The sequence below is a fragment of the Microcaecilia unicolor genome, chromosome 6 (genome assembly GCF_901765095.1).
Source record: "Microcaecilia unicolor chromosome 6, aMicUni1.1, whole genome shotgun sequence".
Lineage (NCBI taxonomy): Eukaryota > Metazoa > Chordata > Amphibia > Gymnophiona > Siphonopidae > Microcaecilia > Microcaecilia unicolor.
The window spans coordinates 65,327,482-65,345,415 of NC_044036.1; the positions used below are offsets into that span (position 1 = coordinate 65,327,482).

At 46.3% G+C, this 17,934-nt stretch overlaps 1 protein-coding gene across 2 annotated transcripts in view; it reads left to right on the top strand.

Annotated features, from left to right (window-relative positions):
* HS2ST1 (heparan sulfate 2-O-sulfotransferase 1) overlaps nucleotides 1-17,934 on the top strand; it is a 189,923-nt gene that overhangs the window by 14,178 nt on the left and 157,811 nt on the right. The window contains exon 1 of one of the 2 annotated variants that reach the window (XM_030205346.1): nucleotides 15,890-15,965. The exons of the other annotated variant lie outside the window; for it this stretch is intronic. The gene's annotated coding sequence lies outside the window, so the exon portion shown is untranslated. Of the gene's footprint in view, nucleotides 1-15,889; nucleotides 15,966-17,934 lie in introns of those variants that run through there. 2 annotated transcript variants of the gene reach the window in all.

Consider the following 17,934-nt stretch of genomic DNA (forward strand, 5'->3'; position numbering starts at 1 on the left):
ACAATCTCAGGATTCAGTCTTTCTCTCCTGTCTTCCACAGTTCTTCCTGTAATAAAAGATGTCATCTTAAAAGATGTGCTGGAAGAAGGAATGTAGAGGGTCCCCCATGCAACAAATTTTGCTAGTTGTGGCCAGCGTGTTTGCTTGTTTAAAAAAAAAAAAAATCAAAATATCGTTTGTGTCACTCAAACATAAATAACAGTCCAGTTCATTAACAGGCTGGATTATTCCAGAAGCTGAATTTCAGCACTGAATGTATAACTTTTTGTCTACTCTTGCTCTGTCTCAAGTCATGCTTCTTTTTCAAGCATATAACCAAGAGGTGTAGCTAGTTGCTTTTCCCCCAAATAGATTTTGAATGAAGCTGTGCCTATATAGATTGGGCCTTCAGCCTTGCACCAGAACCTATTTTACAGAAGGTCTGGTCCCCCTGATTCTCTTCCTTAGCATCCCTTCAGACTGGCCCAGAAAATGACTGATGGGTTATGCATGACTACAGGCAGGTGGGGACTGAGAACTCTGACTTTAGAGAGCCAATAAGACCCCTTGCACAGCCTCAGCTAGACTCAGAATTCTCAGTCTCCTTCAGGTGATGGGTGGTAAGCCCTTCAGTCTCAGTTCATTGTCTTATTTCTCTTCTTAAGGAAGGGGGGTGAGGAGGAAAGACTATCTCTACTGTTTTCTTTCTTTTATTATCCTTTTCTGGCTTTTCCTTGTCTGTGGCATCTGTGCACCAGGCATTCCTGGTTGACATGCTGAGGCTCGAGGGGGTTCTCTTTTAGCCTTGGGGGCACCATACTCGGGTAGCTGAGTCCTCCCCCTCCCCAATTGCCTGTTCTTCTTTTCATGTTCCTTGGGGCCTTCTAGTGAAATGGTGTTTGCAGAGCCTTGACCCCTTTGAGGGAAGAGTTTTTGAGTCCCGTGGGGAGACAGCCATGCTAAGCTCCTCACCATCATGCTTGCTGAAATAGCATTTAAAAAGAAAAAACTTGTACGAACAAACAGAGCAGGGCTTCTTTTGATTTTCAGCGGCACCAGAGTTTTTCTTAAGAATAAAAGCGTTGCCATACTGGGACAGACCAAAGGTTCATCAAGCCCAGTATCCTGTTTCCAACAGTGGCCAATCAGGCCACTAGTACTGGCATGATCCCAGAGCAGTAAAACAGATTTTATGCTGCTTATCCTAGAAATAAGCAGTGGATTTTCCCCGAGTCATCCTTAAAAAAAAAAATATCCAGTGGCTTATGGACATTTTTTAAGGAAATTATTGAAATCTTTTTTAAACCCTGCTAAGCCTAACTGCTTTTACCACATTCTCTGGCAACAAATTCCAGAGTTTAATTACACATTGAGTGAAGATATGTCTTTGATTTATTGTAAATTTACTACTAACCTCATTGCAAGCCCCTCTAGTCCTAGTTTGGAAAGAGTAAAAAAGAGATTCTCATTTACCTGTTCTACTCCTTTCCATTATTTTGTAGACTTCTAGCATATCTCCCCTCTGCTGTCTCTTCTCCGAGCTGAAGAGCCCTAGCCGCTTTAGCCTTTCCTAAGGAAAAGTCGTCCCATCTACTTTATCATTTTCATTGCCCTTCTGTGTACCTTTGCTAATTCCACTATATATATTTTTTGAGATGCAGTGACCATGATTTCACACAGTATTCGAGGTGCGATCACACCGTGGAGCGATACAAAGGCATTATACCTTTCTCATTTTTGTTTTCCATTCCTTTCCTAATAATACTTAACATTCTATTTGCTTTCTTAGCCACCGCTGCACACTGAGCAGATTATTTCAATGTTTCATCAATGATAACACCTAGATCCTTTTCCTGGTTAGTGACTCCTAATGTGGAACCTTGTATCACGTAGTCGTAGTTTGGGTTCCTCTTTCCTACATGCATCACTTTGCACGGGGATACTAGTCAGATGGAAGGAGGTGGTGGAACCATGGCTACATGGAAGGGAGATTCCGTCAGATCCAGTTGTGCTTTGAAACCTGCTGCTGGTCCTGTCTTGGGAGAGTATACCGTGTTTGCTGCTATGAACATCAGGAATGATTCTTTGAGTTTGAAATTACTTGGGAGCCCCACTGTTGCTTCTCTTATGGGAAAACCGTTGGGTTTTCAGTTTAGTAACTTTGCAAGACTGTTCAAGAATTACAGCACTCCAAAATCAGGCACTGTCCCATCAGATTATGCATTTGTTTGGAGCCTTTAATCAAGTTAAAACTGATGTGGTCAAGATTGAAATATTAAAGAATGTGAGGGTAGAGTAAAAGTTTTGTAGGCTAACAATATTACATTCAAGATGGCAACTAAAACGTGAATCGATGTGGCTCTTAAGTGTTTCTGCATATATGTATAAGAGGTATCTTAAGAAAGGTGGTTAAAGTTCCAGAGACTTCTTTCAACCTCTTGTCCAAAATTAACTTCGGCCTACCTTTTGGAGCGGAGACGGGTGTTTTCTCTCCCGAGGAAATTTGTCAGGCGGCTACTTGGGCCTCCTTGCATATTTTCAAAACATTACAGATTAGATGTGGCCACACGGGTGGATGCCAGCTTTGGTGTGGCAATGCAGTTTATGGGAGCAGCGGCTTCCCACACTCCATAGGGATTGCTTTTGTACATCCCCCTCCCCCCTTCCCCAGTTTCTGGATTCATCTGCTGCTGACGCTGAGGAAGGTAAACTTATACCTTACCTGATAATTTTCTTTCCTTTAGTCGCAGCAGATGAATCCAGGATCCTGTCCATGGTTGATGAAGGTCTCTCTCATCTGTGGTTTTTCCAGGTTTGGTTCATTTAAAAAAAAAAAAAATATATATATATATATATATATATATATTTCTCCGAGGACAAGCAGGCTGCTTGTTCTCACGACTGGGTTGACGTCCGCGGCAGCCCCCACCAACCGGAAGAAGCTTCGCGGGACGGTCGGCACGCAGGCCACGCCCACCGCGCATGCGCGGCCGCCTTCCCGCCCGTGCGCGACCGCTCCCGCCAGTTACTTTTTTTCCGCGACTGAGAGAGTGGTGCGTTTGCCTCTCTCTCGGTTCAGCCGCCGGATTTTCGACCGCGTTTACGCGGATCGTTGCTTGGATTCCCGTTCGGTTTCCTCTGATTTTGTTTGTATTGTTTAGAAAAAAAAAAAAAAAAAAAAAAGAAATTTGTTGCGCGTGTGGAGCACGCGCTCCCCTTTTTCCCTCGCTTTCTAGCGGGGACGCCACGTTGCGGCCTACTGGCCGCTCGGTCGGTTGATTTTTTCGTGGTGTGATTTTAGCCACCATTGCCGACTTTGACTTCGCCGACGCGATTTTTCCATCGATGTCCTCGAAGGTCCCGAGTGGATTTAAAAAGTGTGGTCGCTGCGGCCGGCCGATCTCGCAGACCGACACCCACGCTTGGTGCCTCCAGTGCCTCGGGCCGGAGCACAATCTCAAGTCGTGCGCTTTGTGTCTCGGTCTCCGGAAACGGACCCAGGTTGCGAGGCAAGTTCTGCGGGACCGTCTTTTTGGAACTTGCGCCGGCCCCTCGACGTCGACCTCGACGGCATCGGTATCGAAGGCCGGTTCTTCGGTACCGGTATCGATGCCCGAGACATCGGCACCGATGGCAGCGACCCCAGGAGAACAGGGCCCGCCGGTCCGCCGGTGAGAGTGGGGTTGAGAGGTCGCGTGGGCAGTCGGCCCCGGTCACTCCCTCAACTCGTGAGCCACGGGACCGAACCCTGTCGGACCCGGTACCTCGAGACCGAGGGGGATCGACCTCCTCCTCCTCCATGCCCTCCGGCGCCGGTGACGTGCACCGGAAAAAAGATAAGAAGCGCCGTCACCGGGAGCCCTCGGTGCACCCTGAAGAGGAGTCGACGCCGAAGCGTCATCGCAGAGAGGAGAGATCTCCGTCGGTGGTGGAGGTACCGACGCGTCGGGGTTCCGGCACCTCGGTGCCGTCTCCTGGCCCCCAGCAGCTTCTGGCACCGACACCCTTACCGGCCCCACCGCCTTTCCCGGCAGCGGGCCTGGACGAGTGCCTCAGAGCCATCCTTCCGGGGATCCTGGAAGGGCTGATGCGCCAGGCTGTGCCGGCGTCGGGGGTGCTTGCGCCCCCGGCGCCGATGACTGTGGCGCCGGCGAGCTCTAGCCCGGCGCCGGGGCTGTCGACACCGCCGCCGCTTGCGGTGCCAGTCTCGACCGCCACGCAGGTGGAGTCCCCGTCGACGTCGATGGAGGGAGCTCCGTCCCTGCCGGCGCGGGAGTCCACCGCTCGACGACACCGAGACCTTGGTGCCTCGACGTCGAGCCGGGCCCGGTACCGGACTCAGCTACATGAGCTAATGTCCGATACCGAGGATGAGGACTCGTGGGGGGAAGAGGAGGACCCGAGATATTTCTCCTCAGAGGAGTCTACGGGCCTTCCCTCGGACCCCACGCCGTCACCGGAGAGGAAGCTCTCACCTCCTGAGAGTCTCTCCTTTGCCTCCTTTGTGCGGGATATGTCTATAAGCATTCCCTTTCCCGTGGTCTCTGTGGAAGAGCCGAGGGCCGAGATGCTCGAGGTCCTCGACTATCCATCACCACCTAGAGAGTCCTCCACGGTACCGCTGCACAATGTCCTGAAGGAGACGCTGCTTCGGAACTGGGTGCGACCACTAACTAACCCCACCATTCCCAAGAAAGCAGAGTCCCAGTACAGGATCCACTCTGACCCAGAGCTCATGCGGCCCCAGTTGCCCCATGACTCAGCGGTCGTGGATTCTGCTCTCAAGAGGGCACGGAGTTCGAGGGATACCGCCTCGGCGCCCCCGGGGCGGGAGTCTCGCACTCTGGACTCATTTGGGAGGAAGGCCTACCAATCCTCCATGCTCGTGACCCGCATCCAATCTTACCTGCTCTATATGAGCATCCACATGCGGACCAATGTGCAACAGCTGGCGGACCTGGTCGATAAGCTCCCGCCGGAGCAGTCCAGGCCTTATCAGGAGGTGGTCAGGCAGCTGAAGGCGTGCAGAAAGTTCCTGTCCAGGGGGATTTTTGACACCTGTGACGTGGCATCTCGTGCTGCGGCCCAAGGTATAGTGATGCGCAGGCTCTCATGGCTGCGTGCCTCTGACCTGGACAACCGCACCCAGCAGAGACTGGCTGACGTCCCTTGCCGGGGGGATAATATTTTTGGCGAGAAGGTCGAGCAGATGGTTGACCAACTGCATCAGCGGGAAACCGCTCTCGACAAGCTCTCCCACCGGGCGCCTTCAGCACCCGCCCCCGCGGGCGGGCGTTTTTCCCGGGCTCGGCAGGCTGCACCCTATTCTTTTGCGAAGCGTAGGTACAACCAGCCGGCCCGAAGGCCTCGTCAGGCACAGGGACAGCCCCAGCGCGCTCGTTCCCGTCAACAGCGTGCGCCTAAGCAGCCCCCTGCGCCTCCACAGCAAAAGCCGGGGACGGGCTTTTGACTGGATCCATGGGAACATAGCCGCCCTACAAGTGTCCGTACCGGACGACCTGCCGGTCGGAGGGAGGTTAAAATTCTTTCACCAAAGGTGGCCTCTCATAACCTCCGACCAGTGGGTTCTCCAAATAGTGCGGTACGGATACGCCCTGAATTTGGCCTCCCTGCCTCCAAATTGTCCTCCGGGAGCTCAGTCTTTCAGCTCCCATCACAAGCGGGTACTTGCAGAGGAACTCTCCGCCCTTCTCAGCGCCAATGCGGTCGAGCCCGTACCACCCGGGCAGGAAGGGCAGGGATTCTATTCCAGGTACTTCCTTGTGGAAAAGAAAACTGGGGGGATGCGTCCCATCCTAGACCTGAGAGGCCTGAACAAATTCCTGGTCAAAGAAAAGTTCAGGATGCTTTCCTTGGGCACCCTTCTGCCAATGATTCAGAAAAACGATTGGCTATGTTCCCTGGATTTAAAGGACGCATATACTCACATACCGATACTGCCAGCTCACAGACAGTATCTCAGATTCCGCCTGGGCGCACGCCACTTTCAGTATTGTGTGCTGCCATTTGGGCTCGCCTCTGCCCCACGAGTGTTTACCAAGTGCCTCGTGGTGGTAGCGGCCTACCTACGCAAGCTGGGAGTGCACGTGTTCCCATATCTCGACGATTGGCTGGTCAAGAACACCTCGGAGGCAGGAGCCCTCCGGTCCATGCAGTGCACTATTCAACTTCTGGAGCTGCTGGGGTTTGTGATAAATTACCCAAAGTCCCATCTCCAGCCAACTCAGTCTCTGGAATTCATAGGAGCGCTGCTGAATTCCCAGACGGCTCAGGCCTACCTTCCCGAAGCGAGGGCCACCAATCTCTTGGCCCTGGCTTCGCAGACCAGAGCGTCTCAGCAGATCACAGCTCGGCAGATGTTGAGACTTCTGGGTCATATGGCCTCCACAGTTCATGTGACTCCCATGGCTCGTCTTCACATGAGATCTGCTCAATGGACCCTAGCTTCCCAGTGGTTCCAAGCCACCGGGAATCTAGAGGATGTCATCCGCCTCTCCACCAGTTGCCGCACTTCACTGCTCTGGTGGACCATACGGACCAATTTGACCCTGGGACGTCCATTCCAAATTCCGCAGCCCACGAAAGTGCTGACGACGGATGCATCTCGCCTGGGGTGGGGAGCCCATGTCGATGGGCTTCACACCCAGGGTCTGTGGTCCCTCCAGGAAAAGGATCTGCAGATCAACCTCCTGGAGCTCCGAGCGATCTGGAACGCACTGAAGGCTTTCAGAGATCGGCTGTCCTGCCAAATTATCCAAATTCGGACAGACAATCAGGTTGCAATGTATTACGTCAACAAGCAGGGGGGCACCGGATCTCGCCCCCTGTGTCAGGAAGCCGTCGGTATGTGGCGTTGGGCGTGTCGGTTCGGCATGCTTCTCCAAGCCACGTACCTGGCAGGCGTAAACAACAGTCTGGCCGACAGACTGAGCAGAGTCATGCAACCGCACGAGTGGTCGCTCCATTCCAGAGTGGTACGCAAGATCTTCCGAGAGTGGGGCACCCCCTCGGTGGATCTTTTCGCCTCTCAGACCAACCACAAGCTGCCTCTGTTCTGTTCCAGACTTCAGACACACGGCAGGCTAGCGTCAGATGCCTTTCTCCTTCATTGGGGGACCGGCCTCCTGTATGCTTATCCTCCCATACCTTTGGTGGGGAAGACCTTACTGAAGCTCAAGCAAGACCGCGGCACCATGATTCTGATAGCGCCCTTTTGGCCCCGTCAGATCTGGTTCCCTCTTCTTCTGGAGTTGTCCTCCGAAGAACCGTGGAGATTGGAATGCTTTCCGACTCTCATTTCGCAGAACGACGGAGCGTTGCTGCACCCCAACCTTCAATCCCTGGCTCTCACGGCCTGGATGTTGAGGGCGTAGACTTCGCTGCGTTGGGTCTGTCTGAGGGTGTCTCCCGGGTCTTGCTTGCCTCTAGGAAGGATTCCACTAAAAAGAGTTACTTTTTCAAGTGGAGGAGGTTTGTCGTTTGGTGTGAGAGCAAGGCCCTAGAACCTCGTTCTTGCCCTGCACAGAACCTGCTTGAATACCTTCTGCACTTATCAGAGTCTGGCCTCAAGACCAACTCAGTAAGGAATCACCTTAGTGCGATTAGTGCTTACCATTATCGTGTGGAAGGTAAAGCCATCTCTGGAGAGCCTTTAGTCGTTCGATTCATGAGAGGCTTGCTTTTGTCAAAGCCCCCTATCAAGCCTCCTACTGTGTCATGGGATCTCAACGTCGTCCTCACCCAGCTGATGAAACCTCCTTTTGAGCCACTGAATGCCTGCCATCTGAAGTACTTGACCTGGAAGGTCATTTTCTTGGTGGCAGTTACTTCAGCTCGTAGGGTCAGTGAGCTTCAAGCCCTGGTAGCTCATGCTCCATATACCAAATTTCATCACAACAGAGTAGTGCTCCGCACTCACCCAAAGTTCCTGCCGAAGGTGGTGTCGGAGTTCCATCTTAACCAGTCAATTGTCTTGCCAACATTCTTCCCCAGGCCGCATACCCGCCCTGCTGAACGTCAGTTGCACACATTGGACTGCAAGAGAGCATTGGCCTTCTACTTGGAGCGGACACAGCCCAACAGACAGTCCGCCCAATTGTTTATTTCTTTCGACCCTAACAGGCTAGGGGTCGCTGTCGGGAAACGCACCATCTCCAATTGGCTAGCAGATTGCATTTCCTTCACTTACGCCCAGGCTGGGCTGGCTCTTGAGGGTCATGTCACGGCTCATAGTGTCAGAGCCATGGCAGCGTCGGTGGCCCACTTGAAGTCAGCCACTATTGAAGAGATCTGCAAGGCTGCGACGTGGTCATCTGTCCACACATTCACATCTCATTACTGCCTCCAGCAGGATACCCGACGCGACAGTCGGTTCGGGCAGTCGGTGTTGCAGAATCTGTTTGGGGTGTAAATCCAACTCCACCCTCCAGGACCCGAATTTATTCTGGTCAGGCTGCACTCTCAGTTAGTTGTTCTTCGTAGGTCAATTTCTGTTGTACCCTCGCCGTTGCGAGGTTCAATTGACCTGGGTTATTGTTTTGAGTGAGCCTGAGAGCTAGGGATACCCCAGTCGTGAGAACAAGCAGCCTGCTTGTCCTCGGAGAAAGGGTATGATACATACCTGTAGCAGTTGTTCTCCGAGGACAGCAGGCTGATTGTTCTCACCTACCCTCCCTCCTCCCCTTTGGAGTTGTGTGTTTCATATTTTATTGCTTGTCATTCAACTGGCGGGAGCGGTCGCGCACGGGCGGGAAGGCGGCCGCGCATGCGCGGTGGGCGTGGCCTGCGTGCCGACCGTCCCGCGAAGCTTCTTCCGGTTGGTGGGGGCTGCCGCGGACGTCAACCCAGTCGTGAGAACAATCAGCCTGCTGTCCTCGGAGAACAACTGCTACAGGTATGTATCATACCCTATATTTTTTTTTTCATACAGGGTACTGTGCGAGGACTTTGATTCATCCCTGACTGGTTTGCTGTTTCTGTGTTTGTGAGGAAGGCTTACAATGAATGTGTTTGCTTGTAGTTCTGCTTTGTGATGCGATATATACTGACTTAACTGAGGGACTGGCTATCCAGGATCACTGTCTTCAGTCCACTATTCACAATCTCCACCTGCTGTTAGATAGACACAACCCACCAGTTCCTGGATTCATCTGCTGCCACTAAAGGAAAGAAAATTATCAGGTAAGGCATGATTTTTACCGTATGGCTGTGGTCAAGAGCTGGCAGTTACACAGTAAGTTTGTGCTGAACATTCAGAAAATTGAGATAGTGTGGCTTAGTATTTCCCTCTCCCAGTGGATTAAGGACTGCTAAAGGCATGGAATTTTGTTCGGTTTTGAGGCCTGTAAATCAGTTCCATCATCTTGTTTTATAAACTTTGCTTAGGGCTCTGTTTACTAAGCCGTGCTGTAGGTGCGCTAGCTTCTTAGCGTGTGCTAACAATAGAGACATCCATTATATTCCTATGGGTGTCTCTAGCATTAGCGCAAGCTAAAGCGCTTGCGCTCCTACAGTGCAGATTAGTAAATCGGGTCCTTAGTTTGGAAGTTGAGAGAGTGCATCTGATTAAGTAAACTTCACTGCTGTAAGTATTTATTTGCCTATCTATTCTTAATTAATGTATTAAAGATACTTTAGAATTTTTAGAAAGCTGCTAGCATCTGCAGCCTATCAAAGGACTATTAGACAGTGGTTCCTTATCTAGAATCCCTTTAGGGAGTAAGCTTATTCTAAAATGTGTGTGTGTTTTTTAAGGTGCTTTTTATATTGAATGGCAGAGTTACTTAAGTAACTTAGGGTCTCTTTTTTTACGCTGCACTAGTGGTTCCCACATGGCATTCTGATGGAGTTGGCATTACTGCACAGGGAGCTGCTAACACAGCTTGATAAGAGGCCCTTATTGTTTCTTTAAAAACCGCCTCATTTTTGATTGGTAGGGTCCCTATAGACAGTTATCTCTTTCCTAATGGCAACTGAACTTGCAGTAACTTCTGATCGTGTGTGGTCTCTACCTGTTGTTGGACTGAGATGTGGAATTCTTTTTTTCTCTCTTAAAACTGAAAGGCATTACATACCATATTTGGGAAAAAATGTGAAAAATTTGTTCAAGTTCTTTAATCCAGTTTGTTTTGGATTATTATGGTATGTATTTTACTGTATTTGTTTTCTTTTTGGTGAGTCATACATGATTTGTTTTGTACCATTTTATGTTGCTTTGAGCAATTTTAATTTTGGATTTTCAGAATTTAAGGTGTTTAATACTAGATATTACTGTGTTTAATGAACAAATAGTCAACAGTGATTAAGGGACAGTTGTTTACCATGTGATAGGCTGTAATTAATGTGGGACACACTGGACCTCCTGATTACTTGCCCCCAGTTTAGTAAGTTGCTTTTTTTAATGGGTGTGTGTGTGTACTTTTTTTTATTTTTTTTTAACCTATTATGAATTAATAGAACAGGATTATAATTTATTACATATGTAATACCTTTACTATTGTTAAATTGTTTCTGGTTTGCCTTAACTTGCTAAATGATTGTGCACTAAAACCTGCATTTCTTTTCTGCTTCACTTGCAAAATAAAATATTTCTATTTTACTCTATTTTGTCTATGCTTGCTTTTAAGTATCCAGTGGCAGTAGCTGTGAGATCTGTCATTTGGAAACCTTTTAGTTCCAGATAGTTAAAGAAAAAGCCCAGGGTTGGAGTGCTCAAGTTGATAAAATGTAGCATCAGCACTTCTGCTCTCCTAGTAATATGACTCCCAGCAGCACCTCTGCTGGGAATTTGTAGGGCAGACGGTGGAATTGGGGGCAGGGCCTCGGAGAGACACAAAAGGCACAGGCAAGTAAATGCCCACCATCTTGTCATTTCAGAAGCAATATTGCATCAAGCAGAATGAACCTAAATGGCTTTCAGCCATGTTGAACACAACCCTGCTGCTATATGGACAGAGATAAACAACTTATAAAGGTTTTAGAAAATTAATTTTAATCACAGAATTTTATCTTAAAGTGCATATTAAAATTACATAATAGCAGTTAATATAGTCTAAGGCCTAAACGGAACTGGGAATTCGGAATTGGATGGAGTTTGAGCTGTATGATAACTCTATATTGTTAACTGGAGCATAAATCCAAATAAATAAATAAATAAATAGATGTATTGATTTTTCATCTTGCTATTGTAATTGCTGAGATTATTGATTTATAATTGTTTTAATCAGCTTTGAGCTTTCAGGATTAAGGAGGCATATAAAACCCCTCAAATTAATTTAGACAAATGGAGACAGACTTTTGCCTGAGTGAGTATAGCAGTGAAGCACATGGTCCTCCTGGTTGTAAAAACTGGAGCAGCCTAGAGAATGACACGGGGATGGGGATCCGCAGTAGCCGTGTGGATGGGGACAGAGGCCACAGGGATAGGGCAGGAACAGAACCTGAGGGCACAGGGACAGATTCCGTAGGGACGAGGTGGGGATAGGGACAAACTTTGTCCCTATGTCATCCTCTACTTTGAAGCTTGTTAATCAACTGGACTGTTATTTATGTTTGAGTGATGCAGATAATGATCTTTTGATTTTTTGGAAAAACAAGCAAACATGATGGCCACAACTGGCAAAATTTGCATGAGAAGACATCTATTGCAGGAAGGACTGTAGAAGACAGGAGAGCTAGACTGAATCCTGAGATTGAATAAATCATCCACAGATTAAAAAATCTTAACGGTTCTTCATAGGCCATATTTCTCCCCCATTAGGGCATACAAAACGGGTTGTATTTTGTACCCCTGGACATTTTAACAAGGTGGATTAAGTCAGCTATTGTTGGGGTTGGAAGGGTAGAAAGTGGTGATGGTGTGGGAGGGGGGTTATTATAGTTGTTGTTATTGTTTTCTGTTTGTCATTTATAAACAACAGTTGCATAGTTTCTATGGAACTTTGGAAGGCTAAGTGCTTTGAAAATGATACACACCTGAAGGGCTGGGGGTTGGTCTGCTTGCTTTTTCTAGAGGAGAAGATTGGGCTCAAGAGGACATGACATAGCCAGGAAGAGGTGGTGGGGTGGCAGAAGTGCAAATACATGTGAGGCATGAGTAGACATATGAGTGTGCCTGGTAAGAAGTCCTAGGATAAATCAAGTAGAAAAAAATCATAAGAAGGAGCTGGATGTTGATGCAAGGAAAAGGTAAAGAGGGACAGTAGCAGAACTAAAGATAGTGAAGTATTCATAGGCAAGTAATCTTGAGTTCAGGAAAGGCTTCTGCTAGAATCTAATCCAACTCAAACCGTTCCATGACTCTTGGAATGGATGTAGGAAGTGTGTGACATCCTCTTCATGTGTAACTTTTAGTTACCTTTGGGACATGCAGTGCTCTCATGAAAAGAGAATTAAGCAGATGTATGTGGATATCTTTGAATGGTTCTATATGATAATGCATTTTTGTTGTATTCATTATACGGTAAGTCAGATTGAGGTCCATTGAGCCCATCTTCTCTGACAGTGGTCAGTCCTGTTCAAAAAGTACCTGGCAGACCCCCAAAAGTAGATCTGCTTCTCATACTTCATTTCTAGGAATAAGCAGCGGCTTCGTCAAGTTTACCTGGCTAAGACCTTTTATGGACTTTTCCACCAATAATGTCTCCAAACGTCTGTTGAATCCTGCTGTTAGTGCCTTTACAATATCCTCCAGCAACAGATTCCACAACTTGATTATGCAGTGCTTGGAAAGAAACCTTTGTACGGTTTTTCAGCCTGCTGATCAGTAGATTCATGGAGTGCCCTTATGGTTTTTGTGTTAGGAAAGTTAAAGAACCATTCCCTATTTAACTTGTTCATCCCTCGACTGATCTCATTAAACTTTATCATATCCCTTCTCCATTGTCCTTTATCCAAGCTGAAGAGACCTAACATTTTCAGCATTTCTACATAAGAGAGCTATTTTATCCGCTTTATCATTTTTGTCACTCTTCTCGAAACCTTTTGTAATCCCACTATGTCCTTTATTAACTGGGACAACCGAAACTCCATACAATACTAAAATTGCGGTCACACCAGACACCGATACAGAAACATAATGATATTCTGTTTTGTTCTCTTTTCAGATAATCTCTTACGTTCTTATTTGCTCTTTTATTTTTTTCAGCCCAGTGTGTCACAGCTGCTAATTTCAAAACATTGTCCACAGTTACTCCAAGGTCTTTCCCTTGGTGGTAACTCCTAACTCAGAGCCCAACATTTTGTGCCTATATTTGAGATGTTTTCCCTATGTGCATCATTGTTCATATAAATTTAATTTTCATTTAGATGCCCAAGTTCCTAGACTCACAAGATCCTTCTGCAGATCCTCAAAATTTTCTGCAGTTTTAATGACTTTGAACAATTTTGTGTTATCTGCAAATTTGATCACATTACTCCTATCTCCAGACCCTTGGGGTACTCCATTACTGTCTTCCAGGTGGCTAGCTGACTATTTAATCCTACTTCATATTCTTTTAGCCAGTTTGTAGTCCACACAAGAGCATTACCTCCTATTCCCATAATCCTTTAATTTTCTTAAAGAGCCATTCATGAGGGACTTTGTCTGCCTTCATAATGGTTCTGTTTGACAAGGACTATATGGCCTATCCAGTCTCCCCATCCATGCCATCTACAAATCCATATATACTATGATGCTCATTTTTGAAGCAGATGGATGTGTCAAAATGGCCAAAAAAAAAAGGTCCATCTGCTGAAAATGTTCAAATCGTGATTTTTGAAAGTCGGATGAACTGCAGTGTAAAACGTCCAAATACTAAGTAGCAAGGAGGTGTGTTTTGGATGGGACTAGGGTAGGATGTTTTTCAGTGATGATGGAACAGGAAGAAACATCCAAGACAAAAACAAAAATGATGCTTTTATCTAGACCTGCTTTTTCTACCCCTGATATCTCACCTTGCATCCAAACCAAAGTTTCAGCGTGCTTGTCTGACATTGCTGTTTGGATGTCTCAACGCCACCTGAAATTAAATATGACCAAAACCGAGCTTCTCATTTCCCCCCCCAAACCCACCTCCCCGCTCCCCCCGTTTTCTATTTCTGTTGATGGCTCTCTCATTCTCCCTGTCTCCTCAGCTCGAAACCTTGGGGTCATCTTTGACTCTTCTCTCTCCTTCTCTGCTCATATCCAGCAGATTGCCAAGACCTGTCATTTCTTTCTTTACAACATCCGTAAAATCCGCCCCTTTCTTTCCGAGCACTCTACCAAAACCCTCATCCACACCCTTGTCACCTCTCGTTTAGACTACTGCAATCTGCTTCTTGCTGGCCTCCCACTTAGTCACCTCTCCCTTCTCCAGTCGGTTCAAAACTCTGCTGCCCGTCTCATCTTCCGCCAGGGTCGCTTTACTCATACTACCCCTCTCCTCAAGACCCTTCACTGGCTCCCTATCCGTTTTCGCATCCTGTTCAAACTTCTTCTACTAACCTATAAATGTATTCACTCTGCTGCTCCCCAGTATCTCTCCACACTCGTCCTTCCCTACACCCCTTCCCGTGCACTCCTCTCCATGGATAAATCCTTCTTATCTGTTCCCTTCTCCACTACTGCCAACTCCAGACTTTGCGCCTTCTGTCTCGCTGCACCCTACGCCTGGAATAAACTTCCTGAGCCCCTACGTCTTGCCCATCCTTGGCCACCTTTAAATCTAGACTGAAAGCCCACCTCTTTAACATTGCTTTGACTCGTAACCACTTGTAACCACTCGCCTCCACCTACCCTCCTCTCTTCCTTCCCGTTCACATTAATTGATTTGATTTGCTTACTTTATTTATTTTTTGTCTATTAGATTGTAAGCTCTTTGAGCAGGGACTGTCTTTCTTCTATGTTTGTGCAGCGCTGCGTATGCCTTGTAGCGCTATAGAAATGCTAAATAGTAGTAGTAGTAGTAGACCTGTTTCAGTTATATTCAGGGTACAAAAAAAGACAGTTGGCCACTGGAGGGATGAAAACATGACCCCTCCTTAATCTTCCAATGGTTACTTATCCTCTCCCATCCCCCTAAGAAGTGAAAGTGTTGGTGGACACCATGCTCTTTGACATCTTCAGGTATTATGGCCATTCCTAATGGAGCAGCGAACAAGCGTAAGGAGTGATCTAGTGACCAGTGCAGTGGATTTTGAACAACAGGGGAGAGCCAGATGTAACTCACTTTAACTCTTTTAGGGGGTCTTTTTCTAAAGCTTAGCTTGAGTTATCTGCAGCAGGACCCATAGGAATAAAATGGGCCCTGTTGCAGATAACCTGGAGCATAGAAATACCTACTGTATCTGAATTTATAAGGCACTCTAAGGCATGATAGCTACTGTAGTGATGTACCTTTAGGTGCAGTAGGTTTTTATCTGTTACTGGAGGGCTCGGAATAACAAATGAATTAAGGTGGGATTTGTACCAGAGTCCCATTGTTTAAAGTCCATTAGGCTGCCCCTCTGCTCTTCAGGGATGTCTGTGTGGCCATTTTTGTATCAATGATGCTGGACATTTTTGAGTCCACTTTTTTTGTATTCATATTTTGAATGTTTCATTTTGGAAAATGGCTGTTCATTTTCAGCACAAAAATGTCCTCACGTATTTTTGAACAGGAAATCCCAACATTTTTTCCTGTTTGAAAATGGCTATGTGATAGATGTTTGGTTTTTGTTTTTTTGACATTATTAGTAGGATGTCCCAATTTTGACTTGGATGTTCTTTTGAAAATGCCCCTCTACATCAACTGGTTCACTGTTATCCATTTGGTTGTCTACACTTTCAAAAAAAACCTCAATACATTGGCAGGGCAAGACCTGCCTTTGATGACCCCAAGCTTTCTCTGTCTACATGGGTCTGTAACTAAATAATTTCTCTCTCTGTCTTAACCTAGGAGCATGTTGGAGTTATATCCATCCTGGAATCCTTTGGTAATGATTCAGAGCAGCTTAAGCACATCAGTGTAAGTCTACATAGAAGATGTAATATACCAAGTTGACAAACTCAAAGGCAGCAGAGCACCAGGACTAGAATAGTATTTGAAAGAGCTCAAACATGAAATCGTTAACCTGTTACTAGTAATCGGTAAGCTGTCATTCAAAGTGGCCATAATTCCTGAGCACTGGAGTTTGGCTAATGTAATTCCAGTTTTTAAAAAGTTCTGCAGCAGTGAGCTCAATTTCAGTGCCAAGCAAATGATTGAAGTTATATTAAAACAAAAATGTTGTACTATAATCTTTTCCTCCTCGAGCATTCCTTTTACTCTTTGGTTGTCCAGTGGTCCAGTTGATTCCCTTATGAGCTTTTGCTTTGGGTGTTTTTGAAAAAGTTTTTGATACTGGTTCTGGCCTCTACAACAAGCTTTCTTTTCTTTTTCTTTCCCCCCCCCCCCCCCCCCCCCAAATCTCTCTTGGCCTTCCTTATTATTTTTATATTTGACTTGCTGTGCTTGTGCTCATCCTTGTCTTCATTTGGGTCTGCTTTCCATTTCCATTTTGGTTTTCACTGCCTTTTCCCCTTCACCATTAAACTACATTGGCTGTTTTACCTTCTTTTGATCTTTTTAATATATTTATCTGGGCATCCAAAAAGTGTTGTTGTTGTTTTTAAATGTCTGTTTATATAAATTTTTTACTCTAGCAACATCTCCTTTTCTTTTTTCCTCATTTTATCTTAGCCTTCTCTTTAAAATAAAATCCTATAATAGTAGGTTTTTTATAAAGCAATTTCTTGTAATAATGTTGATTTTTGAGATTTTTGATTGCATTGCTATTGCCTAATGGCTCCACCACTGTTACCCCTTGCAAATGGAGTTGTGTACCAGTAAAGACCAGATCTAAGAGTCCAGGGAGAAATTTGAGATTATTGGTTGTTCCCTCAGCAAAGGAGGTTAGGAGTGAATGTTGGTGAATACGTATGTTTTCAATCATGGTAAGAATTTGGTGGCATGAAATGTCGTACAGTGTTAGGTTGGAACTTGGATTAGAACAATTCTGTAAGCTGCATGGCTTTTGTCAAGCAGCTAGGAAAGGTGTTAGGTTTAGGGTTCTGAAGGTTCCTTACCCTTTTGTTTATGTTTTTTCATTATTTGATGATTTTATTGTATTTATGCAAACTGCATTAATCAGACTGATTTTGTGTAAGTGTATATGAAATTAAATGTTTTTCAGATAACTTAATCTGAATCATGTGCTGTAGAGCTTATTGTCAGCATTTCTCCAGGCTCTAGTTTACAACCTGTTCTGTCACCTTTTTAAAAGTTAACACCAGCAACGTGGTTCTACTCTGGTTAAGGTGGAGCCCCATCCTTTTGGTATAACCCCCCACAATGTCTAGTTCCTAGTAAACCTAAATCCATCTTTCCTGTTGCATGATCTCTATCTATGCATTTAGACTCAAGAGCTCTGCCTGACTCTTGGGTCTTGCACATGGAACAGGAAGTCTGAGGTTGCTAGCCTGATTGTTTCTACCTAAAAGTCTAAATTGGGCTTCTAGAAACCCCACCCTGCCCTTTCCTGTGTTGTTGGTATCCACATCTACCAAGAAAGCCTGCTCCTCCCTAATATTGTCTAAAATCTTATCTGGGTGACATATAAGGTCTGCTATATTTGCACCAGGCAGACGTCATCTAGTAACTCTCATGAGCACCATCCACTCAGCTATTTAGATGATTGGATCACCTGGAGTCCAGATCTTGGCTACAAGATCACTTCTGCCGCTCCAAGTTACTTTCCTTTAAGTGACCTTTCTCCTTCAAGGAGTGCATTGACTGCTAGACTGGAGTTGGATTTGCTTTAACGTGTCCTTGAAGGCAGTCTTTATATACCTCTGTCTGCCTCAGCTCCTTCAAGACTGTTACTTTAGCTTCCAGAGATCAAATTTGTTCTCTGAGAGCCAGGAGATCTTCAGATGGGAGTTCACACACATGATCT